Here is a 26,593-nt window from a genome sequence, read left to right as displayed (position 1 = left end):
AGGGGGTCATTTTTTTAATTGGGAACTGATGTGCTTTTACTCAATTCGGGAACCTCACAAGCCAAATTTGTAGTATTTTGCACGAATTGCAAGAGATGTTTACAAGTCGACGGTTGAAGTGGAAGCTCGTATTGAGTTTGCTAGAGATTGATTTGCCAAGCCTTCGATAGCTCAGTTGGTAGAGCGGAGGACTGTAGTGGTTAAACAGGCATCCTTAGGTCGCTGGTTCAAATCCGGCTCGAAGGACTTTTGCCAAATGCAAATTTTATTGAATACTTGGAAAGTAAAATACTTGGAAAATAAAATAACAGACAATTTATAATTATATTATATTTCATCACTGAAAATAGATGCCTTTTGCTTTGAGGCTGTGGCCACGTTATGTTTCTGTCCAACACCAATCTTCATTGGTTTCCTGTGAGGTGATTCGGATCCCCATCTCTTGCTATGAACTGGCAAAACAGCAGAATCCCCTTGACAATCTTGATTTCTCAAGGGAAATGAGAGAACAGTATACACCATCCAAGATATTAAAATATTGTCAAGGCCCAACACGGCTGAATACTCTGAGGAGATGGCCTGTGAGGCGCCGCCTTTCAACTTTTCCCCCTTAGTATGGTGGTCAGTAACATGCGGGAGACTGCGGAGGGGGTCATTTTTTTAATTGGGAACTGATGTGCTTTTACTCAATTCGGGAACGTCACAAGCCAAATTTGTAGTATTTTGCACGAATTGCAAGAGATGTTTACAAGTCGACGGTTGAAGTGGAAGCTCGTATTGAGTTTGCTAGAGAACGATTTGCCAAGCCTTCGATAGCTCAGTTGGTAGAGCGGAGGACTGTAGTGGTAAAACAGGCATCCTTAGGTCGCTGGTTCAAATCCGGCTCGAAGGACTTTTGCCAAATGCACATTTTATTGAATACTTGGAAAGTAAAATACTTGGAAAGTAAAATAACAGACAATTTATAATTATATTATATTTCATCACTGAAAATAGATGCCTTTTGCTTTGAGGCTGTGGCCACGTTATTTTTCTGTCCGACACCAATCTTCGTTGGTTTCCTGTGAGGTATTTTGGATCCCCATCTCTTGCTATGAACTGACAAAACAGCAGAATCCCCTTGACAATCTTGATTTCTCAAGGGAAATGGGAGAACACTATACACCATCCAAGATATTAAAATATTGTCAAGGCCGAACACTGATGAATACTCTGAGGAGATGGCCTGTGAGGCGCCGCCTTTCAACTTTTCCTCCTTTGTATGGTGGTCAGTAACATGCGGGAGACTGCGGAGGGGGTCATTTTTTTAATTGTGAACTGATGTGCTTTTACTCAATTCGGGAACCTCACAAGCCAAATTTGTAGTATTTTGCACGAATTGCAAGAGATGTTTGAATGTCGACGGTTGAAGTAAAAGCTCGTATTGAGCTTGCTAGAGACTGCTTTGCCAAGCCTTCGATAGCTCAGTTGGTAGAGCAGAGGACTGTAGTGGTAAAACAGGCATCCTTAGGTCGCTGGTTCAAATCCAGATTGAAGGACTTTTGCCAAATGCAAATTTTATTGAATACTTGGAAAGTAAAATGCTTGGAAAATAAAATAACAGACAATTTATAATTATATTATATTTCATCACTGAAAATAGATGCCTTTTGCTTTGAGGCTGTCGCCACGTTATGTTTCTGTCCGACACCAATCTTCGTTGGTTTCCTGTGAGGTGTTTTGGATCCCCATCTCTTGCTATGAACTGACAAAACAGCAGAATCCCCTTGACAATCTTGATTTCTCAAGGGAAATGGGAGAACACTATACAGCATCCAAGATATTAAAATATTGTCAAGGCCCAACACGGCTGAATACTCTGAGGAGATGGCCTGTGAGGCGCGCCTTTCAACTTTTCCCCCTTAGTATGGTGGTCAGTAACATGCGGGAGACTGCGGAGGGGGTCATTTTTTTAATTGGGAACTGATGTGCTTTTACTCAATTCGGGAACCTCACAAGCCAAATTTGTAGTATTTTGCACGAATTGCAATAGATGTTTGCATGTCGACGGTTGAAGTGGAAGCTCGTATTGAGCTTGCTAGAGGCTGATTTGCCAAGCCTTCGATAGCTCAGTTGGTAGAGCCGAGGACTGTCGTGGTAAAACTGGCATCCTTAGGTCGCTGGTTGAAATCCGGATTGAAGGACTTTTGCCAAATGCACATTTTATTGAATACTTGGAAAGTAAAATACTTGGAAAATAAAATAACAGACAATTTATAATTATATTATATTTCATCACTGAAAATAGATGCCTTTTGCTTTGAGGCTGTGGCCACGTTATGTTTCTGTCCGACACCAATCTTCGTTGGTTTCCTGTGAGGTGTTTTGGATCCCCATCTCTTGCTATGAACTGACAAAACAGCAGAATCCCCTTGACAATCTTGATTTCTCAAGGGAAATGGGAGAACACTATACACCATCCAAGATATTAAAATATTGTCAAGGCCCAACACGGCTGAATACTCTGAGGAGATGGCCTGTGAGGCTCCGCCTTTCAACTTTTCCCCCTTAGTATGGTGGTCAGTAACATGCGGGAGACTGCGGAGGGGGTCATTTTTTTAACTGGGAACTGATGTGCTTTTACTCAATTCGGGAACCTCACAAGCCAAATTTGTAGTATTTTGCACGAATTGCAAGAGATGTTTACAAGTCGACGGTTGAAGTGGAAGCTCGTATTGAGTTTGCTAGAGAATGATTTGCCAAGCCTTCGATAGCTCGTCGCTGGTTCAAATCCGGCTCAAAGGACTTTTGCCAAATGCACATTTTATTGAATACTTGGAAAGTAAAATACTTGGAAAGTAAAATAAAAGACAATTTATAATTATATTATATTTCATCACTGAAAATAGATGCCTTTTGCTTTGAGGCTGTGGCCACGTTATTTTTCTGTCCGACACCAATCTTCGTTGGTTTCCTGTGAGGTATTTTGGATCCCCATCTCTTGCTATGAACTGACAAAACAGCAGAATCCCCTTGACAATCTTGATTTCTCAAGGGAAATGGGAGAACACTATACACCATCCAAGATATTAAAATATTGTCAAGGCCCAACACTGATGAATACTCTGAGGAGATGGCCTGTGAGGCGCCGCCTTTCAACTTTTCCTCCTTAGTATGGTGGTCAGTAACATGCGGGAGACTGCGGAGGGGGTCATTTTTTTAATTGTGAACTGATGTGCTTTTACTCAATTCGGGAACCTCACAAGCCAAATTTGTAGTATTTTGCACGAATTGCAATAGATGTTTGCATGTCGACGGTTGAAGTAGAAGCTCGTGTTGAGCTTGCTAGTGGCTGATTTGCCAAGCCTTCGATAGCTCAGTTGGTAGAGCCGAGGACTGTCGTGGTAAAACTGGCATCCTTAGGTCGCTGGTTGAAATCCGGATTGAAGGACTTTTGCCAAATGCACATTTTATTGAATACTTGGAAAGTAAAATACTTGGAAAATAAAATAACAGACAATTTATAATTATATTATATTTCATCACTGAAAATAGATGCCTTTTGCTTTGAGGCTGTGGCCACGTTATGTTTCTGTCCGACACCAATCTTCGTTGGTTTCCTGTGAGGTGTTTTGGATCCCCATCTCTTGCTATGAACTGACAAAACAGCAGAATCCCCTTGACAATCTTGATTTCTCAAGGGAAATGGGAGAACACTATACACCATCCAAGATATTAAAATATTGTCAAGGCCCAACACGGCTGAATACTCTGAGGAGATGGCCTGTGAGGCTCCGCCTTTCAACTTTTCCCCCTTAGTATGGTGGTCAGTAACATGCGGGAGACTGCGGAGGGGGTCATTTTTTTAACTGGGAAGTGATGTGCTTTTACTCAATTCGGGAACCTCACAAGCCAAATTTGTAGTATTTTGCACGAATTGCAAGAGATGTTTACAAGTCGACGGTTGAAGTGGAAGCTCGTATTGAGTTTGCTAGAGAATGATTTGCCAAGCCTTCGATAGCTCGTCGCTGGTTCAAATCCGGCTCGAAGGACTTTTGCCAAATGCACATTTTATTGAATACTTGGAAAGTAAAATACTTGGAAAGTAAAATAACAGCCAATTTATAATTATATTATATTTCATCACTGAAAATAGATGCCTTTTGCTTTGAGGCTGTGGCCACGTTATTTTTCTGTCCGACACCAATCTTCGTTGGTTTCCTGTGAGGTATTTTGGATCCCCATCTCTTGCTATGAACTGACAAAACAGCAGAATCCCCTTGACAATCTTGATTTCTCAAGGGAAATGGGAGAACACTATACACCATCCAAGATATTAAAATATTGTCAAGGCCCAACACTGATGAATACTCTGAGGAGATGGCCTGTGAGGCGCCGCCTTTCAACTTTTCCTCCTTAGTATGGTGGTCAGTAACATGCGGGAGACTGCGGAGGGGGTCATTTTTTTAATTGTGAACTGATGTGCTTTTACTCAATTCGGGAACCTCACAAGCCAAATTTGTAGTATTTTGCACGAATTGCAAGAGATGTTTGAATGTCGACGGTTGAAGTGGAAGCTCGTATTGAGCTTGCTAGAGACTGATTTGCCAAGCCTTGGATAGCTCAGTTGGTAGAGCGGAGGACTGTAGTGGTAAAACAGGCATCCTTAGGTCGCTGGTTCAAATCCGGCTCGAAGGACTTTTGCCAAATGCACATTTTATTGAATACTTGGAAAGTAAAATACTTGGAAAGTAAAATAACAGCCAATTTATAATTATATTATATTTCATCACTGAAAATAAATGCCTTTTGCTTTGAGGCTGTGACCATGTTATTTTTCTGTCCAACACGAATCTTCATTGGTTTCCTGTGAGGTGTTTTGGATCCCCATCTCATGCTATGAACTGGCAAAACAGCAGAATCCCCTTGACAATCTTGATTTCTCAAGGGAAATGAGAGAAAACTATTCACCATCCAAGATATTAAAATATTGTCAAGGCCCAACGCGGCTGAATACTCTGAGGAGATGGCCTGTGAGGTGCCGCCTTTCAACTTTTCCCCCTTAGTATGGTGGTCAGTAACATGCGGGAGACTGCGGAGGGGGTCATTTTTTTAATTGGGAACTGATGTGCTTTTACTCAATTCGGGAACGTCACAAGCCAAATTTGTAGTATTTTGCACGAATTGCAAGAGATGTTTACAAGTCGACGGTTGAAGTGGAAGCTCGTATTGAGTTTGCTAGAGAATGATTTGCCAAGCCTTCGATAGCTCAGTTGGTAGAGCAGAGGACTGTAGTGGTAAAACAGGCATCCTTAGGTCGCTGGTTCAAATCCGGCTCGAAGGACTTTTGCCAAATGCACATTTTATTGAATACTTGGAAAGTAAAATACTTGGAAAGTAAAATAACAGACAATTTATAATTATATTATATTTCATCACTGAAAATAGATGCCTTTTGCTTTGAGGCTGTGGCCACGTTATTTTTCTGTCCGACACCAATCTTCGTTGGTTTCCTGTGAGGTGTTTTGGATCCCCATCTCATGCTATGAACTGGCAAAACAGCAGAATCCCCTTGACAATCTTGATTTCTCAAGGGAAATGAGAGAAAACTATTCACCATCCAAGATATTAAAATATTGTCAAGGCCCAACGCGGCTGAATACTCTGAGGAGATGGCCTGTGAGGTGCCGCCTTTCAACTTTTCCCCCTTAGTATGGTGGTCAGTAACATGCGGGAGACTGCGGAGGGGGTCATTTTTTTAATTGGGAACTGATGTGCTTTTACTCAATTCGGGAACGTCACAAGCCAAATTTGTAGTATTTTGCACGAATTGCAAGAGATGTTTACAAGTCGACGGTTGAAGTGGAAGCTCGTATTGAGTTTGCTAGAGAATGATTTGCCAAGCCTTCGATAGCTCAGTTGGTAGAGCTGAGGACTGTAGTGGTAAAACAGGCGTCCTTAGGTCGCTGGTTCAAATCCGGCTCGAAGGACTTTTGCCAAATGCACATTTTATTGAATACTTGGAAAGTAAAATACTTGGAAAGTAAAATAACAGACAATTTATAATTATATTATATTTCATCACTAAAAATAGATGCCTTTTGCTTTGAGGCTGTGGCCACGTTATTTTTCTGTCCGACACCAATCTTCGTTGGTTTCCTGTGAGGTATTTTGGATCCCCATCTCTTGCTATGAACTGACAAAGCAGCAGAATCCCCTTGACAATCTTGATTTCTCAAGGGAAATGGGAGAACACTATACACCATCCAAGATATTAAAATATTGTCAAGGCCGAACACTGATGAATACTCTGAGGAGATGGCCTGTGAGGCGCCGCCTTTCAACTTTTCCTCCTTTGTATGGTGGTCAGTAACATGCGGGAGACTGCGGAGGGGGTAATTTTTTTAATTGTGAACTGATGTGCCTTTACTCAATTCGGGAACCTCACAAGCCAAATCTGTAGTATTTTGCACGAATTGCAAGAGATGTTTGAATGTCGACGGTTGAAGTGGAAGCTCGTATTGAGCTTGCTAGAGAATGATTTGCCAAGCCTTCGATAGCTCAGTTGGTAGAGCGGAGGACTGGAGTGGTAAAACAGGCATCCTTAGGTCACTGGTTCAAATCCGGCTCGAAGGACTTTTACCGAATGCATATTTTATTGAATACTTGGAAAGTAAAATACTTGGAAAGTAAAATAACAGACAATTTATAATTATATTATATTTCATCACTGAAAATAGATGCCTTTTGCTTTGAGGCTGTGGCCACGTTATTTTTCTGTCCGAGACCAATCTTCGTTGGTTTCCTGTGAGGTGTTTTGGATCCCCATCTCATGCTATGAACTGGCAAAACAGCAGAATCCCCTTGACAATCTTGATTTCTCAAGGGAAATGAGAGAAAACTATTCACCATCCAAGATATTAAAATATTGTCAAGGCCCAACGCGGCTGAATACTCTGAGGAGATGGCCTGTGAGGTGCCGCCTTTCAACTTTTCCCCCTTAGTATGGTGGTCAGTAACATGCGGGAGACTGCGGAGGGGGTCATTTTTTTAATTGGGAACTGATGTGCTTTTACTCAATTCGGGAACGTCACAAGCCAAATTTGTAGTATTTTGCACGAATTGCAAGAGATGTTTACAAGTCGACGGTTGAAGTGGAAGCTCGTATTGAGTTTGCTAGAGAATGATTTGCCAAGCCTTCGATAGCTCAGTTGGTAGAGCTGAGGACTGTAGTGGTAAAACAGGCGTCCTTAGGTCGCTGGTTCAAATCCGGCTCGAAGGACTTTTGCCAAATGCACATTTTATTGAATACTTGGAAAGTAAAATACTTGGAAAGTAAAATAACAGACAATTTATAATTATATTATATTTCATCACTAAAAATAGATGCCTTTTGCTTTGAGGCTGTGGCCACGTTATTTTTCTGTCCGACACCAATCTTCGTTGGTTTCCTGTGAGGTATTTTGGATCCCCATCTCTTGCTATGAACTGACAAAGCAGCAGAATCCCCTTGACAATCTTGATTTCTCAAGGGAAATGGGAGAACACTATACACCATCCAAGATATTAAAATATTGTCAAGGCCGAACACTGATGAATACTCTGAGGAGATGGCCTGTGAGGCGCCGCCTTTCAACTTTTCCTCCTTTGTATGGTGGTCAGTAATATGCGGGAGACTGCGGAGGGGGTAATTTTTTTAATTGTGAACTGATGTGCTTTTACTCAATTCGGGAACCTCACAAGCCAAATTTGTAGTATTTTGCACGAATTGCAAGAGATGTTTGAATGTCGACGGTTGAAGTGGAAGCTCGTATTGAGCTTGCTAGAGAATGATTTGCCAAGCCTTCGATAGCTCAGTTGGTAGAGCGGAGGACTGGAGTGGTAAAACAGGCATCCTTAGGTCACTGGTTCAAATCCGGCTCGAAGGACTTTTACCAAATGCATATTTTATTGAATACTTGGAAAGTAAAATACTTGGAAAGTAAAATAACAGACAATTTATAATTATATTATATTTCATCACTGAAAATAGATGCCTTTTGCTTTGAGGCTGTGACCACGTTATTTTTCTGTCCAACACGAATCTTCATTGGTTTCCTGTGAGGTGTTTTGGATCCCCATCTCTTGCTATGAACTGGCAAAACAGCAGAATCCCCTTGACAATCTTGATTTCTCAAGGGAAATGAGAGAACACTATACACCATCCAAGATATTAAAATATTGTCAAGGCCCAACGCGGCTGAATACTCTGAGGAGATGGCCTGTGAGGTGCCGCCTTTCAACTTTTCCCCCTTAGTATGGTGGTCAGTAACATGCGGGAGACTGCGGAGGGGGTCATTTTTTTAAATGGGAACTGATGTGCTTTTACTCAATTCGGGAACCTCACAAGCCAAATTTGTAGTATTTTGCACGAATTGCAAGAGATGTTTACAAGTCGACGGTTGAAGTGGAAGCTCGTATTGAGTTTGCTAGAGAATGATTTGCCAAGCCTTCGATAGCTCAGTTGGTAGAGCAGAGGACTGTAGTAGTACAACAGGCATCCTTAGGTCGCTGGTTCGAATCCAGCTCGAAAGACTTTTGCCAAATGCAAATTTTATTGAATACTTGGAAAATAAAATACTTGGAAAGTAAAATAACAGACAATTTATGATTATATTATATTTCATCACTGAAAATAGATGCCTGTTGCTTTGAGGCTGTGGCCACGTTATGTTTCTGTCCAACACGAATCTTCATTGGTTTCATGTGAGGTGTTTTGGATCCCCATCTCTTGCTATGAACTGGCAAAACAGCAGAATCCCCTTGACAATCTTGATTTCTCAAGGGAAATGAGAGAACACTATACACCATCCAAGATATTAAAATATTGTCAAGGCCCAACACAGCTGAATACTCTGAGGAGATGGCCTGTGAGGCGCCGCCTTTCAACTTTTCCCCCTTAGTATGGTGGTCAGTAACATGCGGGAGACCTCGGAGGGGGTCATTTTTTTAATTGTGAACTGATGTGCTTTTACTCAATTCGGGAACCTCACAAGCCAAATTTGTAGTATTTTGCACGAATTGCAAGAGATGTTTGAACGGTTGAAGTGAAAGCTCGTATTGAGCTTGCTAGAGACTGATTTGCCAAGCCTTAGATAGCTCAGTTGGTAGAGCAGAGGACTGTAGTGGTAAAACAGGCATCCTTAGGTCGCTGGTTCAAATCCAGATTGAAGGACTTTTGCCAAATGCAAATTTTATTGAATACTTGGAAAGTAAAATGCTTGGAAAATAAAATAACAGACAATTTATAATTATATTATATTTCATCACTGAAAATAGATGCCTTTTGCTTTGAGGCTGTCGCCACGTTATGTTTCTGTCCGACACCAATCTTCGTTGGTTTCCTGTGAGGTGTTTTGGATCCCCATCTCTTGCTATGAACTGACAAAACAGCAGAATCCCCTTGACAATCTTGATTTCTCAAGGGAAATGGGAGAACACTATACACCATCCAAGATATTAAAATATTGTCAAGGCCCAACACGGCTGAATACTCTGAGGAGATGGCCTGTGAGGCGCGCCTTTCAACTTTTCCCCCTTAGTATGGTGGTCAGTAACATGCGGGAGACTGCGGAGGGGGTCATTTTTTTAATTGGGAACTGATGTGCTTTTACTCAATTCGGGAACCTCACAAGCCAAATTTGTAGTATTTTGCACGAATTGCAATAGATGTTTGCATGTCGACGGTTGAAGTGGAAGCTCGTATTGAGCTTGCTAAAGACTGATTTGCCAAGCCTTCGATAGCTCAGTTGGTAGAGCGGAGGACTGTCGTGGTAAAACTGGCATCCTTAGGTCGCTGGTTGAAATCCGGATTGAAGGACTTTTGCCAAATGCACATTTTATTGAATACTTGGAAAGTAAAATACTTGGAAAATAAAATAATAGACAATTTATAATTATATTATATTTCATCACTGAAAATAGATGCCTTTTGCTTTGAGGCTGTGGCCACGTTATGTTTCTGTCCGACACCAATCTTCGTTGGTTTCCTGTGAGGTGTTTTGGATCCCCATCTCTTGCTATGAACTGACAAAACAGCAGAATCCCCTTGACAATCTTGATTTCTCAAGGGAAATGGGAGAACACTATACACCATCCAAGATATTAAAATATTGTCAAGGCCCAACACGGCTGAATACTCTGAGGAGATGTCCTGTGAGGCGCCGCCTTTCAACTTTTCCCCCTTAGTATGGTGGTCAGTAACATGCGGGAGACTGCGGAGGGGGTCATTTTTTTAACTTGGAACTGATGTGCTTTTACTCAATTCGGGAACCTCACAAGCCAAATTTGTAGTATTTTGCACGAATTGCAAGAGATGTTTACAAGTCGACGGTTGAAGTGGAAGCTCGTATTGAGTTTGCTAGAGAATGATTTGCCAAGCCTTCGATAGCTCGTAGCTGGTTCAAATCCGGCTCAAAGGACTTTTGCCAAATGCACATTTTATTGAATACTTGGAAAGTAAAATACTTGGAAAGTAAAATAAAAGACAATTTATAATTATATTATATTTCATCACTGAAAATAGATGCCTTTTGCTTTGAGGCTGTGGCCACGTTATTTTTCTGTCCGACACCAATCTTCGTTGGTTTCCTGTGAGGTATTTTGGATCCCCATCTCTTGCTATGAACTGACAAAACAGCAGAATCCCCTTGACAATCTTGATTTCTCAAGGGAAATGGGAGAACACTATACACCATCCAAGATATTAAAATATTGTCAAGGCCCAACACTGATGAATACTCTGAGGAGATGGCCTGTGAGGCGCCGCCTTTCAACTTTTCCTCCTTAGTATGGTGGTCAGTAACATACGGGAGACTGCGGAGGGGGTCATTTTTTTAATTGTGAACTGATGTGCTTTTACTCAATTCGGGAACCTCACAAGCCAAATTTGTAGTATTTTGCACGAATTGCAAGAGATGTTTGAATGTCGACGGTTGAAGTGAAAGCTCGTATTGAGCTTGCTAGAGACTGATTTGCCAAGCCTTGGATAGCTCAGTTGGTAGAGCGGAGGACTGTAGTGGTAAAACAGGCATCCTTAGGTCGCTGGTTCAAATCCGGCTCGAAGGACTTTTGCCAAATGCACATTTTATTGAATACTTGGAAAGTAAAATACTTGGAAAGTAAAATAACAGCCAATTTATAATTATATTATATTTCATCACTGAAAATAAATGCCTTTTGCTTTGAGGCTGTGACCATGTTATTTTTCTGTCCAACACGAATCTTCATTGGTTTCCTGTGAGGTGTTTTGGATCCCCATCTCATGCTATGAACTGGCAAAACAGCAGAATCCCCTTGACAATCTTGATTTCTCAAGGGAAATGAGAGAACACTATTCACCATCCAAGATATTAAAATATTGTCAAGGCCCAACGCGGCTGAATACTCTGAGGAGATGGCCTGTGAGGTGCCGCCTTTCAACTTTTCCCCCTTAGTATGGTGGTCAGTAACATGCGGGAGACTGCGTAGGGGGTCATTTTTTTAATTGGGAACTGATGTGCTTTTACTCAATTCGGGAACCTCACAAGCCAAATTTGTAGTATTTTGCACGAATTGCAAGAGATGTTTGAATGTCGACGGTTGAAGTGAAAGCTCGTATTGAGCTTGCTAGAGACTGATTTGCCAAGCCTTGGATAGCTCAGTTGGTAGAGCGGAGGACTGTAGTGGTAAAACAGGCATCCTTAGGTCGCTGGTTCAAATCCGGCTCGAAGGACTTTTGCCAAATGCACATTTTATTGAATACTTGGAAAGTAAAATACTTGGAAAGTAAAATAACAGCCAATTTATAATTATATTATATTTCATCACTGAAAATAAATGCCTTTTGCTTTGAGGCTGTGACCATGTTATTTTTCTGTCCAACACGAATCTTCATTGGTTTCCTGTGAGGTGTTTTGGATCCCCATCTCATGCTATGAACTGGCAAAACAGCAGAATCCCCTTGACAATCTTGATTTCTCAAGGGAAATGAGAGAACACTATTCACCATCCAAGATATTAAAATATTGTCAAGGCCCAACGCGGCTGAATACTCTGAGGAGATGGCCTGTGAGGTGCCGCCTTTCAACTTTTCCCCCTTAGTATGGTGGTCAGTAACATGCGGGAGACTGCGTAGGGGGTCATTTTTTTAATTGGGAACTGATGTGCTTTTACTCAATTCGGGAACCTCACAAGCCAAATTTGTAGTATTTTGCACGAATTGCAAGAGATGTTTACAAGTCGACGGTTGAAGTGGAAGCTCGTATTGAGCTTGCTAGAGACTGATTTGCCAAGCCTTCGATAGCTCAGTTGGTAGAGCAGAGGACTGTAGTGGTAAAACAGGCATCTTTAGGTCGCTGGTTCAAATCCAGATTGAAGGACTTCTGCCAAATGCAAATTTTATTGAATACTTGGAAAGTAAAATGCTTGGAAAATAAAATAACAGACAATTTATAATTATATTATATTTCATCACTGAAAATAGATGCCTTTTGCTTTGAGGCTGTCGCCACGTTATGTTTCTGTCCGACACCAATCTTCGTTGGTTTCCTGTGAGGTGTTTTGGATCCCCATCTCTTGCTATGAACTGACAAAACAGCAGAATCCCCTTGACAATCTTGATTTCTCAAGGGAAATGGGAGAACACTATACACCATCCAAGATATTAAAATATTGTCAAGGCCCAACACGGCTGAATACTCTGAGGAGATGGCCTGTGAGGCGCGCCTTTCAACTTTTCCCCCTTAGTATGGTGGTCAGTAACATGCGGGAGACTGCGGAGGGGGTCATTTTTTTAATTGGGAACTGATGTGCTTTTACTCAATTCGGGAACCTCACAAGCCAAATTTGTAGTATTTTGCACGAATTGCAATAGATGTTTGCATGTCAACGGTTGAAGTGGAAGCTCGTATTGAGCTTGCTAAAGACTGATTTGCCAAGCCTTCGATAGCTCAGTTGGTAGAGCGGAGGACTGTCGTGGTAAAACTGGCATCCTTAGGTTGCTGGTTGAAATCCGGATTGAAGGACTTTTGCCAAATGCACATTTTATTGAATACTTGGAAAGTAAAATACTTGGAAAATAAAATAATAGACAATTTATAATTATATTATATTTCATCACTGAAAATAGATGCCTTTTGCTTTGAGGCTGTGGCCACGTTATGTTTCTGTCCGACACCAATCTTCGTTGGTTTCCTGTGAGGTGTTTTGGATCCCCATCTCTTGCTATGAACTGACAAAACAGCAGAATCCCCTTGACAATCTTGATTTCTCAAGGGAAATGGGAGAACACTATACACCATCCAAGATATTAAAATATTGTCAAGGCCCAACACGGCTGAATACTCTGAGGAGATGGCCTGTGAGGCGCCGCCTTTCAACTTTTCCCCCTTAGTATGGTGGTCAGTAACATGCGGGAGACTGCGGAGGGGGTCATTTTTTTAACTGGGAACTGATGTGCTTTTACTCAATTCGGGAACCTCACAAGCCAAATTTGTAGTATTTTGCACGAATTGCAAGAGATGTTTACAAGTCGACGGTTGAAGTGGAAGCTCGTATTGAGTTTGCTAGAGAATGATTTGCCAAGCCTTCGATAGCTCGTCGCTGGTTCAAATCCGGCTCAAAGGACTTTTGCCAAATGCACATTTTATTGAATACTTGGAAAGTAAAATACTTGGAAAGTAAAATAACAGCCAATTTATAATTATATTATATTTCATCACTGAAAATAAATGCCTTTTGCTTTGAGGCTGTGACCATGTTATTTTTCTGTCCAACACGAATCTTCATTGGTTTCCTGTGAGGTGTTTTGGATCCCCATCTCATGCTATGAACTGGCAAAACAGCAGAATCCCCTTGACAATCTTGATTTCTCAAGGGAAATGAGAGAACACTATTCACCATCCAAGATATTAAAATATTGTCAAGGCCCAACGCGGCTGAATACTCTGAGGAGATGGCCTGTGAGGTGCCGCCTTTCAACTTTTCCCCCTTAGTATGGTGGTCAGTAACATGCGGGAGACTGCGTAGGGGGTCATTTTTTTAATTGGGAACTGATGTGCTTTTACTCAATTCGGGAACCTCACAAGCCAAATTTGTAGTATTTTGCACGAATTGCAAGAGATGTTTACAAGTCGACGGTTGAAGTGGAAGCTCGTATTGAGTTTGCTAGAGTTGATTTGCCAAGCCTTCGATAGCTCAGTTGGTAGAGGGGAGGACTGTAGTGGTAAAACAGGCATCCTTAGGTCGCTGGTTCAAATCCGGCTCAAAGGACTTTTGCCAAATGCACATTTGATTGAATACTTGGAAAGTAAAATACTTGGAAAGTAAAATAACAGACAATTTATAATTATATTATATTTCATCACTGAAAATAGATGCCTTTTGCTTTGAGGCTGTGGCCACGTTATTTTTCTGTCCAACACGAATCTTCATTGGTTTCCTGTCAGGTGTTTTGGATCCCCATCTCTTGCTATGAACTGGCAAAACAGCAGAATCCCCTTGACAATCTTGATTTCTCAAGGGAAATGAGAGAACACTATACACCATCCAAGATATTAAAATATTGTCAAGGCCCAACACGGCTGAATACTCTGAGGAGATGGCCTGTGAGGCGCCGCCTTTCAACTTTTCCCCCTTAGTATGGTGGTCATTAACATGCGGGAGACTGCGGAGGGGGTCATTTTTTTAATTGGGAACTGATGTGCTTTTACTCAATTCGGGAACCTCACAAGCCAAATTTGTAGTATTTTGCACGAATTGCAAGAGATGTTTACAAGTCGACGGTTGAAGTGGAAGCTCGTATTGAGTTTGCTAGAGAATGATTTGCCAAGCCTTCGATAGCTCAGTTGGTAGAGCGGAGGACTGTAGTGGTAAAACAGGCATCCTTAGGTCGCTGGTTCAAATCCGGCTCGAAGGACTTTTGCCAAATGCAAATTTTATTGAATACTCTGAAAGTAAAATACTTGGAAAATAAAATAACAGACAATTTATAATTATATTATATTTCATCACTGAAAATAGATGCCTTTTGCTTTGAGGCTGTGGCCACGTTATGTTTCTGTCCAACACCAATCTTCATTGGTTTCCTGTGAGGTGATTCGGATCCCCATCTCTTGCTATGAACTGGCAAAACAGCAGAATCCCCTTGACAATCTTGATTTCTCAAGGGAAATGAGAGAACAGTATACACCATCCAAGATATTAAAATATTGTCAAGGCCCAACACGGCTGAATACTCTGAGGAGATGGCCTGTGAGGCGCCGCCTTTCAACTTTTCCCCCTTAGTATGGTGGTCAGTAACATGCGGGAGACTGCGGAGGGGGTCATTTTTTTAATTGGGAACTGATATGCTTTTACTCAATTCGGGAACGTCACAAGCCAAATTTGTAGTATTTTGCACGAATTGCAAGAGATGTTTACAAGTCGACGGTTGAAGTGAAAGCTCGTATTGAGTTTGCTAGAAAACGATTTGTCAAGCCTTCGATAGCTCAGTTGGTAGAGCGGAGGACTGTAGTGGTAAAACAGGCATCCTTAGGTCGCTGGTTCAAATCCGGCTCGAAGGACTTTTGCCAAATGCACATTTTATTAAATACTTGGAAAGTAAAATAACAGACAATTTATAATTATATTATATTTCATCACTGAAAATAGATGCCTTTTGCTTTGAGGCTGTGGCCAAGTTATTTTTCTGTCCAACACCAATCTTCTTTGGTTTCCTGTGAGGTGTTTTTTTGATCCCCATCTCTTGCTATGAACTGGCAAAACAGCAGAATCCCCTTGACAATCTTGATTTCTCAAGGAAAATGAGAGAACACTATACACCATCCAAGATATTAAAATATTGTCAAGGCTCAACACGGCTGAATACTCTGAGGAGATGGCCTGTGAGGCGCGCCTTTCAACTTTTCCCCCTTAGTATGGTGGTCAGTAACATGCGGGAGACTGCAGAGGGGGTCATTTTTTTTAATTGGGAACTGATATGCTTTTACTCAATTCGGGAACCTCACAAGCCAAATTTGTAGTATTTTGCACGAATTGCAAGAGATGTTTACAAGTCGACGGTTGAAGTGGAAGCTCGTATTGAGTTTGCTAGAGTTGATTTGCCAAGCCTTCGATAGCTCAGTTGGTAGAGCGGAGGACTGTAGTGGTAAAACAGGCATCCTTAGGTCGCTGGTTCAAATCCGGCTAGAAGGACTTTTGCCAAATGCACATTTTATTGAATACTTGGAAAGTAAAATACTTGGAAAGTAAAATAACAGACAATTTATAATTATATTATATTTCATCACTGAAAATAGATGCCTTTTGCTTTGAGGCTGTGGCCACGTTATTTTTCTGTCCAACACGAATCTTCATTGGTTTCCTGTCAGGTGTTTTGGATCCCCATCTCTTGCTATGAACTGGCAAAACAGCAGAATCCCCTTGACAATCTTGATTTCTCAAGGGAAATGAGAGAACACTATACACCATCCAAGATATTAAAATATTGTCAAGGCCCAACACGGCTGAATACTCTGAGGAGATGGCCTGTGAGGCGCCGCCTTTCAACTTTTCCCCCTTAGTATGGTGGTCAGTAACATGCGGGAGACTGCGGAGGGGGTCATTTTTTTAATTGGGAACTGATATGCTTTTACTCAATTCGGGAACGTCACAAGCCAAATTTTTAGTATTTTGCACGAATTGCAAGAGATGTTTTCAAGTCGACGGTTGAAGTGAAAGCTCGTATTGAGTTTGCTAGAAAACGATTTGTCAAGCCTTCGATAGCTCAGTTGGTAGAGCTGCGGACTGTAGTGGTAAAGCAGGCATCCTTAGGTTGCTGGTTCAAATCCAGCTCGAAGGACTTTTGCCAAATGCACATTTTATTAAATACTTGGAAAGTAAAATAACAGACAATTTATAATTATATTATATTTCATCTCTGAAAATAGATGCCTTTTGCTTTGAGGCTGTGGCCACGTTATTTTTCTGTCCAACACCAATCTTCTTTGGTTTCCTGTGAGGTATTTTGGATCCCCATCTCTTGCTATGAACTGACAAAACAGCAGAATCCCCTTGACAATCTTGATTTCTCAAGGGAAATGGGAGAACACTATACACCATCCAAGATATTAAAATATTGTCAAGGCCGAACACTGATGAATACTCTGAGGAGATGGCCTGTGAGGCGCCGCCTTTCAACTTTTCCTCCTTTGTATGGTGGTCAGTAACATGCGGGAGACTGCGGAGGGGGTCATTTTTTTAATTGTGAACTGATGTGCTTTTACTCAATTCGGGAACCTCACAAGCCAAATTTGTAGTATTTTGCACGAATTGCAAGAGATGTTTGAATGTCGACGGTTGAAGTGGAAGCTCGTATTGAGCTTGCTAGAGGTTGATTTGCCAAGCCTTCGATAGCTCAGTTGGTAGAGCGGAGGACTGTAGTGGTAAAACAGGCATCTTTAGGTCACTGGTTCAAATCCGGCTCGAAGGACTTTTGCCAAATGCACATTTTATTGAATACTTGGAAAGTAAAATACTTGGAAAGTAAAATAACAGACAATTTATAATTATATTATATTTCATCACTGAAAATAGATGCCTTTTGCTTTGAGGCTGTGACCACGTTATTTTTCTGTCCAACACGAATCTTCATTGGTTTCCTGTGAGGTGTTTTGGATCCCCATCTCTTGCTATGAACTGGCAAAACAGCAGAATCCCCTTGACAATCTTGATTTCTCAAGGGAAATGAGAGAACACTATACACCATCCAAGATATTAAAATATTGTCAAGGCCCAACGCGGCTGAATACTCTGAGGAGATGGCCTATGAGGTGCCGCCTTTCAACTTTTCCCCCTTAGTATGGTGGTCAGTAACATGCGGGAGACTGCGGAGGGGGTCATTTTTTTAATTGGGAACTGATGTGCTTTTACTCAATTCGGGAACCTCACAAGCCAAATTTGTAGTATTTAGCACGAATTGCAAGAGATGTTTACAAGTCGACGGTTGAAGTGGAAGCTCGTATTGAGTTTGCTAGAGTTGATTTGCCAAGCCTTCGATAGCTCAGTTGGTAGAGCGGAGGACTGTAGTGGTAAAACAGGCATCCTTAGGTCGCTGGTTCAAATCCGGCTCGAAGGACTTTTGCCAAATGCACATTTTATTGAATACTTGGAAAGTAAAATACTTGGAAAGTAAAATAACAGACAATTTATAATTATATTATATTTCATCACTGAAAATAGATGCCTTTTGCTTTGAGGCTGTGGCCACGTTATTTTTCTGTCCAACACGAATCTTCATTGGTTTCCTGTGAGGTGTTTTGGATCCCCATCTCTTGCTATGAACTGGCAAAACAGCAGAATCCCCTTGACAATCTTGATTTCTCAAGGGAAATGAGAGAACACTATACACCATCCAAGATATTAAAATATTGTCAAGGCCCAACACGGCTGAATACTCTGAGGAGATGGCCTGTGAGGGGCCGCCTTTCAACTTTTCCCCCTTAGTATGGTGGTCATTAACATGTGGGAGACTGAGGAGGGGGTCATTTTTTTAATTGGGAACTGATGTGCTTTTACTCAATTCGGGAACCTCACAAGCCAAATTTGTAGTATTTTGCACGAATTGCAAGAGATGTTTGAATGTCGACGGTTGAAGTGGAAGCTCGTATTGAGCTTGCTAGAGAATGATTTGCCAAGCCTTCGATAGCTCAGTTGGTGGAGCCGAGGACTGTAGTGGTAAAACAGGCATCCTTAGGTCGCTGGTTCAAATCTGGCTCGAAGGACTTTTGCCAAATGCACATTTTATTGAATACTTGGAAAGTAAAATACTTGGAAAGTAAAATAACAGACAATTTATAATTATATTATATTTCATCACTGAAAATAGATGCCTTTTGCTTTGAGGCTGTGACCACGTTATTTTTCTGTCCAACACGAATCTTCATTGGTTTCCTGTCAGGTGTTTTGGATCCCCATCTCTTGCTATGAACTGGCAAAACAGCAGAATCCCCTTGACAATCTTGATTTCTCAAGGGAAATGAGAGAACAGTATACACCATCCAAGATATTAAAATATTGTCAAGGCCCAACGCGGCTGAATACTCTGAGGAGATGGCCAGTGAGGTGCCGCCTTTCAACTTTTCCCCCTTAGTATGGTGGTCAGTAACATGCGGGAGACTGCGGAGGGGGTCACTTTTTTAATTGGGAACTGATGTGCTTTTACTCAATTCGGGAACCTCACAAGCCAAATTTGTATTATTTTGCACGAATTGCAAGAGATGTTAACAAGTCGACGGTTGAAGTGGAAGCTCGTATTGAGTTTGCTAGAGTTGATTTGCCAAGCCTTCGATAGCTCAGTTGGTAGAGCGGAAGACTGTAGTGGTAAAACAGGCATCCTTAGGTCGCTGGTTCAAATCCGGCTCGAAGGACTTTTGCCAAATGCACATTTTATTGAATACTTGGAAAGTAAAATACTTGGAAAGTAAAATAACAGACAATTTATAATTATATTATATTTCATCACTGAAAATAGATGCCTTTTGCTTTGAGGCTGTGGCCACGTTATTTTTCTGTCCAACACGAATCTTCATTGGTTTCCTGTCAGGTGTTTTGGATCCCCATCTCTTGCTATGAACTGGCAAAACAGCAGAATCCCCTTGACAATCTTGATTTCTCAAGGGAAATGAGAGAACACTATACACCATCCAAGATATTAAAATATTGTCAAGGCCCAACACGGCTGAATACTCTGAGGAGATGGCCTGTGAGGTGCCGCCTTTCAACTTTTCCCCCTTAGTATGGTGGTCAGTAACATGCGGGAGACTGCGGAGGGGGTCATTTTTTTAATTGGGAACTGATGTGCTTTTACTCAATTCGGGAACCTCACAAGCCAAATTTGTAGTATTTTGCACGAATTGCAAGAGATGTTTGAATGTCGACGGTTGAAGTGGAAGCTCGTATTGAGCTTGCTAGAGACTGATTTGCCAAGCCTTCGATAGCTCAGTTGGTAGAGCAGAGGACTGTAGTGGTAAAACAGGCATCCTTAGGTCGCTGGTTCAAATCCAGATTGAAGGACTTTTGCCAAATGCAAATTTTATTGAATACTTGGAAAGTAAAATGCTTGGAAAATAAAATAACAGACAATTTATAATTATATTATATTTCATCACTGAAAATAGATGCCTTTTGCTTTGAGGCTGTCGCCACGTTATGTTTCTGTCCAACACCAATCTTCATTGGTTTCCTGTGAGGTGTTTTGGATCCCCATCTCTTGCTATGAACTGACAAAACAGCAGAATCCCCTTGACAATCTTGATTTCTCAAGGGAAATGGGAGAACACTATACAACATCCAAGATATTAAAATATTGTCAAGGCCCAACACGGCTGAATACTCTGAGGAGATGGCCTGTGAGGCGCGCCTTTCAACTTTTCCCCCTTAGTATGGTGGTCAGTAACATGCGGGAGACTGCGGAGGGGGTCATTTTTTTAATTGGGAACTGATGTGCTTTTACCCAATTCGGGAACCTCACAAGCCAAATTTGTAGTATTTTGCACGAATTGCAAGAGATGTTTACAAGTCGACGGTTGAAGTGGAAGCTCGTATTGAGTTTGCTAGAGAATGATTTGCCAAGCCTTTGATAGCTCAGTTGGTAGAGCGGAGGACTGTAGTGGTAAAACAGGCATCCTTAGGTTGCTGGTTCAAATCCGTCTCAAAGCACTTTTGCCAAATGCACATTTTATTGAATGCTTGGAAAGTAAAATACTTGGAAAGTAAAATAACAGACAATTTATAATTATATTATATTTCATCACTGAAAATAGATGCCTTTTGCTTTGAGGCTGTGACCACGTTATTTTTCTGTCCAACACGAATCTTCATTGGTTTCCTGTGAGGTGTTTTGGATCCCCATCTCTTGCTATGAACTGGCAAAACAGCAGAATCCCCTTGACAATCTTGATTTCTCAAGGGAAATGAGAGAACACTATACACCATCCAAGATATTAAAATATTGTCAAGGCCCAACGCGGCTGAATACTCTGAGGAGATGGCCTGTGAGGTGCCGCCTTTCAACTTTTCCCCCTTAGTATGGTGGTCAGTAACATGCGGGAGACTGCGGAGGGGGTAATTTTTTTAATTGGGAACTGATATGCTTTTACTCAATTCGGGAACCTCACAAGCCAAATTTGTAGTATTTTGCACGAATTACAAGAGATGTTTACAAGTCGACGGTTGAAGTGGAAGCTTGTATTGAGTTTGCTAGAGAATGATTTGCCAAGCCTTCGATAGCTCAGTTGGTAGAGCGGAGGACTGTAGTGGTAAAACAGGCATCCTTAGGTCGCTGGTTCAAATCCGGCTCGAAGGACTTTTGCCAAATGCACATTTTATTGAATACTTGGAAAGTAAAATACTTGGAAAGTAAAATAACAGACAATTTATAATTATATTATATTTCATCACTGAAAATAGATGCCTTTTGCTTTGAGGCTGTGGCCATGTTATTTTTCTGTCCGACACCAATCTTCGTTGGTTTCCTGTGAGGTATTTTGGATCCCCATCTCTTGCTATGAACTGACAAAACAGCAGAATCCCCTTGACAATCTTGATTTCTCAAGGGAAATGGGAGAACACTATACACCATCCAAGATACTAAAATATTGTCAAGGCCGAATACTGATGAATACTCTGAGGAGATGGCCTGTGAGGCGCCGCCTTTCAACTTTTCCTCCTTTGTATGGTGGTCAGTAACATGCGGGAGACTGTGGAGGGGGTCATTTTTTTAATTGTGAACTGATGTGCTTTTACTCAATTCGGGAACCTCACAAGCCAAATTTGTAGTATTTTGCACGAATTGCAAGAGATGTTTGAATGTCGACGGTTGAAGTGGAAGCTCGTATTGAGCTTGCTAGAGACTGATTTGCCAAGCCTTCGATAGCGCAGTTGGTAGAGCGGAGGACTGTAGTGGTAAAACAGGCATCCTTAGGTCGCTGGTTCAAATCTGGCTCGAAGGACTTTTGCCAAATGCACATTTTATTGAATACTTGGAAAGTAAAATACTTGGAAAGTAAAATAACAGACAATTTATAATTATATTATATTTCATCACTGAAAATAGATGCCTTTTGCTTTGAGGCTGTGACCACGTTATTTTTCTGTCCAACACGAATCTTCATTGGTTTCCTGTGAGGTGTTTTGGATCCCCATCTCTTGCTATGAACTGGCAAAACAGCAGAATCCCCTTGACAATCTTGATTTCTCAAGGGAAATGAGAGAACACTATACACCATCCAAGATATTAAAATATTGTCAAGGCCCAACGCGGCTGAATACTCTGAGGAGATGGCCTATGAGGTGCCGCCTTTCAACTTTTCCCCCTTAGTATGGTGGTCAGTAACATGCGGGAGACTGCGGAGGGGGTCATTTTTTTAATTGGGAACTGATGTGCTTTTACTCAATTCGGGAACCTCACAAGCCAAATTTGTAGTATTTAGCACGAATTGCAAGAGATGTTTACAAGTCGACGGTTGAAGTGGAAGCTCGTATTGAGTTTGCTAGAGTTGATTTGCCAAGCCTTCGATAGCTCAGTTGGTAGAGCGGAGGACTGTAGTGGTAAAACAGGCATCCTTAGGTCGCTGGTTCAAATCCGGCTCGAAGGACTTTTGCCAAATGCACATTTTATTGAATACTTGGAAAGTAAAATACTTGGAAAGTAAAATAACAGACAATTTATAATTATATTATATTTCATCACTGAAAATAGATGCCTTTTGCTTTGAGGCTGTGGCCACGTTATTTTTCTGTCCAACACGAATCTTCATTGGTTTCCTGTGAGGTGTTTTGGATCCCCATCTCTTGCTATGAACTGGCAAAACAGCAGAATCCCCTTGACAATCTTGATTTCTCAAGGGAAATGAGAGAACACTATTCACCATCCAAGATATTAAAATATTGTCAAGGCCCAACGCGGCTGAATACTCTGAGGAGATGGCCTGTGAGGTGCCGCCTTTCAACTTTTCCCCCTTAGTATGGTGGTCAGTAACATGCGGGAGACTGCGTAGGGGGTCATTTTTTTAATTGGGAACTGATGTGCTTTTACTCAATTCGGGAACCTCACAAGCCAAATTTGTAGTATTTTGCACGAATTGCAAGAGATGTTTGAATGTCGACGGTTGAAGTGAAAGCTCGTATTGAGCTTGCTAGAGACTGATTTGCCAAGCCTTGGATAGCTCAGTTGGTAGAGCGGAGGACTGTAGTGGTAAAACAGGCATCCTTAGGTCGCTGGTTCAAATCCGGCTCGAAGGACTTTTGCCAAATGCACATTTTATTGAATACTTGGAAAGTAAAATACTTGGAAAGTAAAATAACAGCCAATTTATAATTATATTATATTTCATCACTGAAAATAAATGCCTTTTGCTTTGAGGCTGTGACCATGTTATTTTTCTGTCCAACACGAATCTTCATTGGTTTCCTGTGAGGTGTTTTGGATCCCCATCTCATGCTATGAACTGGCAAAACAGCAGAATCCCCTTGACAATCTTGATTTCTCAAGGGAAATGAGAGAACACTATTCACCATCCAAGATATTAAAATATTGTCAAGGCCCAACGCGGCTGAATACTCTGAGGAGATGGCCTGTGAGGTGCCGCCTTTCAACTTTTCCCCCTTAGTATGGTGGTCAGTAACATGCGGGAGACTGCGTAGGGGGTCATTTTTTTAATTGGGAACTGATGTGCTTTTACTCAATTCGGGAACCTCACAAGCCAAATTTGTAGTATTTTGCACGAATTGCAAGAGATGTTTACAAGTCGACGGTTGAAGTGGAAGCTCGTATTGAGCTTGCTAGAGACTGATTTGCCAAGCCTTCGATAGCTCAGTTGGTAGAGCAGAGGACTGTAGTGGTAAAACAGGCATCTTTAGGTCGCTGGTTCAAATCCAGATTGAAGGACTTCTGCCAAATGCAAATTTTATTGAATACTTGGAAAGTAAAATGCTTGGAAAATAAAATAACAGACAATTTATAATTATATTATATTTCATCACTGAAAATAGATGCCTTTTGCTTTGAGGCTGTCGCCACGTTATGTTTCTGTCCGACACCAATCTTCGTTGGTTTCCTGTGAGGTGTTTTGGATCCCCATCTCTTGCTATGAACTGACAAAACAGCAGAATCCCCTTGACAATCTTGATTTCTCAAGGGAAATGGGAGAACACTATACACCATCCAAGATATTAAAATATTGTCAAGGCCCAACACGGCTGAATACTCTGAGGAGATGGCCTGTGAGGCGCGCCTTTCAACTTTTCCCCCTTAGTATGGTGGTCAGTAACATGCGGGAGACTGCGGAGGGGGTCATTTTTTTAATTGGGAACTGATGTGCTTTTACTCAATTCGGGAACCTCACAAGCCAAATTTGTAGTATTTTGCACGAATTGCAATAGATGTTTGCATGTCAACGGTTGAAGTGGAAGCTCGTATTGAGCTTGCTAAAGACTGATTTGCCAAGCCTTCGATAGCTCAGTTGGTAGAGCGGAGGACTGTCGTGGTAAAACTGGCATCCTTAGGTTGCTGGTTGAAATCCGGATTGAAGGACTTTTGCCAAATGCACATTTTATTGAATACTTGGAAAGTAAAATACTTGGAAAATAAAATAATAGACAATTTATAATTATATTATATTTCATCACTGAAAATAGATGCCTTTTGCTTTGAGGCTGTGGCCACGTTATGTTTCTGTCCGACACCAATCTTCGTTGGTTTCCTGTGAGGTGTTTTGGATCCCCATCTCTTGCTATGAACTGACAAAACAGCAGAATCCCCTTGACAATCTTGATTTCTCAAGGGAAATGGGAGAACACTATACACCATCCAAGATATTAAAATATTGTCAAGGCCCAACACGGCTGAATACTCTGAGGAGATGGCCTGTGAGGCGCCGCCTTTCAACTTTTCCCCCTTAGTATGGTGGTCAGTAACATGCGGGAGACTGCGGAGGGGGTCATTTTTTTAACTGGGAACTGATGTGCTTTTACTCAATTCGGGAACCTCACAAGCCAAATTTGTAGTATTTTGCACGAATTGCAAGAGATGTTTACAAGTCGACGGTTGAAGTGGAAGCTCGTATTGAGTTTGCTAGAGAATGATTTGCCAAGCCTTCGATAGCTCGTCGCTGGTTCAAATCCGGCTCAAAGGACTTTTGCCAAATGCACATTTTATTGAATACTTGGAAAGTAAAATACTTGGAAAGTAAAATAACAGCCAATTTATAATTATATTATATTTCATCACTGAAAATAAATGCCTTTTGCTTTGAGGCTGTGACCATGTTATTTTTCTGTCCAACACGAATCTTCATTGGTTTCCTGTGAGGTGTTTTGGATCCCCATCTCATGCTATGAACTGGCAAAACAGCAGAATCCCCTTGACAATCTTGATTTCTCAAGGGAAATGAGAGAACACTATTCACCATCCAAGATATTAAAATATTGTCAAGGCCCAACGCGGCTGAATACTCTGAGGAGATGGCCTGTGAGGTGCCGCCTTTCAACTTTTCCCCCTTAGTATGGTGGTCAGTAACATGCGGGAGACTGCGTAGGGGGTCATTTTTTTAATTGGGAACTGATGTGCTTTTACTCAATTCGGGAACCTCACAAGCCAAATTTGTAGTATTTTGCACGAATTGCAAGAGATGTTTACAAGTCGACGGTTGAAGTGGAAGCTCGTATTGAGTTTGCTAGAGTTGATTTGCCAAGCCTTCGATAGCTCAGTTGGTAGAGGGGAGGACTGTAGTGGTAAAACAGGCATCCTTAGGTCGCTGGTTCAAATCCGGCTCAAAGGACTTTTGCCAAATGCACATTTGATTGAATACTTGGAAAGTAAAATACTTGGAAAGTAAAATAACAGACAATTTATAATTATATTATATTTCATCACTGAAAATAGATGCCTTTTGCTTTGAGGCTGTGGCCACGTTATTTTTCTGTCCAACACGAATCTTCATTGGTTTCCTGTCAGGTGTTTTGGATCCCCATCTCTTGCTATGAACTGGCAAAACAGCAGAATCCCCTTGACAATCTTGATTTCTCAAGGGAAATGAGAGAACACTATACACCATCCAAGATATTAAAATATTGTCAAGGCCCAACACGGCTGAATACTCTGAGGAGATGGCCTGTGAGGCGCCGCCTTTCAACTTTTCCCCCTTAGTATGGTGGTCATTAACATGCGGGAGACTGCGGAGGGGGTCATTTTTTTAATTGGGAACTGATGTGCTTTTACTCAATTCGGGAACCTCACAAGCCAAATTTGTAGTATTTTGCACGAATTGCAAGAGATGTTTACAAGTCGACGGTTGAAGTGGAAGCTCGTATTGAGTTTGCTAGAGAATGATTTGCCAAGCCTTCGATAGCTCAGTTGGTAGAGCGGAGGACTGTAGTGGTAAAACAGGCATCCTTAGGTCGCTGGTTCAAATCCGGCTCGAAGGACTTTTGCCAAATGCAAATTTTATTGAATACTCTGAAAGTAAAATACTTGGAAAATAAAATAACAGACAATTTATAATTATATTATATTTCATCACTGAAAATAGATGCCTTTTGCTTTGAGGCTGTGGCCACG

At 41.4% G+C, this 26,593-nt stretch overlaps 11 non-coding genes across 11 annotated transcripts; all 11 read left to right on the top strand.

The window, feature by feature from the left end:
• The first annotated feature begins 160 nt into the window (after positions 1-160).
• TRNAY-GUA (transfer RNA tyrosine (anticodon GUA)) lies at positions 161-246 on the top strand. Its single transcript is given in 2 exon segments — positions 161-197; positions 211-246. It is a non-coding gene; the product is annotated as a tRNA-Tyr (tRNA).
• A 560-nt stretch (positions 247-806) lies between these two features.
• Positions 807-892, top strand: TRNAY-GUA (transfer RNA tyrosine (anticodon GUA)). The gene is given in 2 exon segments: positions 807-843; positions 857-892. It is a non-coding gene; the product is annotated as a tRNA-Tyr (tRNA).
• Positions 893-5,237: 4,345 nt separating this feature from the next.
• On the top strand, positions 5,238-5,323 carry TRNAY-GUA (transfer RNA tyrosine (anticodon GUA)). The gene is given in 2 exon segments: positions 5,238-5,274; positions 5,288-5,323. It is a non-coding gene; the product is annotated as a tRNA-Tyr (tRNA).
• Positions 5,324-6,529: 1,206 nt separating this feature from the next.
• TRNAS-GGA (transfer RNA serine (anticodon GGA)) lies at positions 6,530-6,615 on the top strand. The gene is given in 2 exon segments: positions 6,530-6,566; positions 6,580-6,615. It is a non-coding gene; the product is annotated as a tRNA-Ser (tRNA).
• Positions 6,616-7,821: 1,206 nt separating this feature from the next.
• On the top strand, positions 7,822-7,907 carry TRNAS-GGA (transfer RNA serine (anticodon GGA)). Its single transcript is given in 2 exon segments — positions 7,822-7,858; positions 7,872-7,907. It is a non-coding gene; the product is annotated as a tRNA-Ser (tRNA).
• A 6,921-nt stretch (positions 7,908-14,828) lies between these two features.
• TRNAY-GUA (transfer RNA tyrosine (anticodon GUA)) lies at positions 14,829-14,914 on the top strand. Its single transcript is given in 2 exon segments — positions 14,829-14,865; positions 14,879-14,914. It is a non-coding gene; the product is annotated as a tRNA-Tyr (tRNA).
• A 560-nt stretch (positions 14,915-15,474) lies between these two features.
• On the top strand, positions 15,475-15,560 carry TRNAY-GUA (transfer RNA tyrosine (anticodon GUA)). The gene is given in 2 exon segments: positions 15,475-15,511; positions 15,525-15,560. It is a non-coding gene; the product is annotated as a tRNA-Tyr (tRNA).
• A 2,466-nt stretch (positions 15,561-18,026) lies between these two features.
• On the top strand, positions 18,027-18,112 carry TRNAY-GUA (transfer RNA tyrosine (anticodon GUA)). The gene is given in 2 exon segments: positions 18,027-18,063; positions 18,077-18,112. It is a non-coding gene; the product is annotated as a tRNA-Tyr (tRNA).
• Positions 18,113-21,254: 3,142 nt separating this feature from the next.
• TRNAY-GUA (transfer RNA tyrosine (anticodon GUA)) lies at positions 21,255-21,340 on the top strand. The gene is given in 2 exon segments: positions 21,255-21,291; positions 21,305-21,340. It is a non-coding gene; the product is annotated as a tRNA-Tyr (tRNA).
• A 1,205-nt stretch (positions 21,341-22,545) lies between these two features.
• On the top strand, positions 22,546-22,631 carry TRNAY-GUA (transfer RNA tyrosine (anticodon GUA)). Its single transcript is given in 2 exon segments — positions 22,546-22,582; positions 22,596-22,631. It is a non-coding gene; the product is annotated as a tRNA-Tyr (tRNA).
• A 3,743-nt stretch (positions 22,632-26,374) lies between these two features.
• Positions 26,375-26,460, top strand: TRNAY-GUA (transfer RNA tyrosine (anticodon GUA)). The gene is given in 2 exon segments: positions 26,375-26,411; positions 26,425-26,460. It is a non-coding gene; the product is annotated as a tRNA-Tyr (tRNA).
• Positions 26,461-26,593: the final 133 nt, after the last annotated feature.

Source organism: Ambystoma mexicanum, chromosome 1p (assembly GCF_040938575.1).
Source record: "Ambystoma mexicanum isolate Mex_15411 chromosome 1p, UKY_AmexF1_1, whole genome shotgun sequence".
Classification (NCBI taxonomy): domain Eukaryota; kingdom Metazoa; phylum Chordata; class Amphibia; order Caudata; family Ambystomatidae; genus Ambystoma; species Ambystoma mexicanum.
Note: the sequence above shows the minus strand (reverse complement) of the source record. Positions and strands in the feature narration are given on the sequence as shown.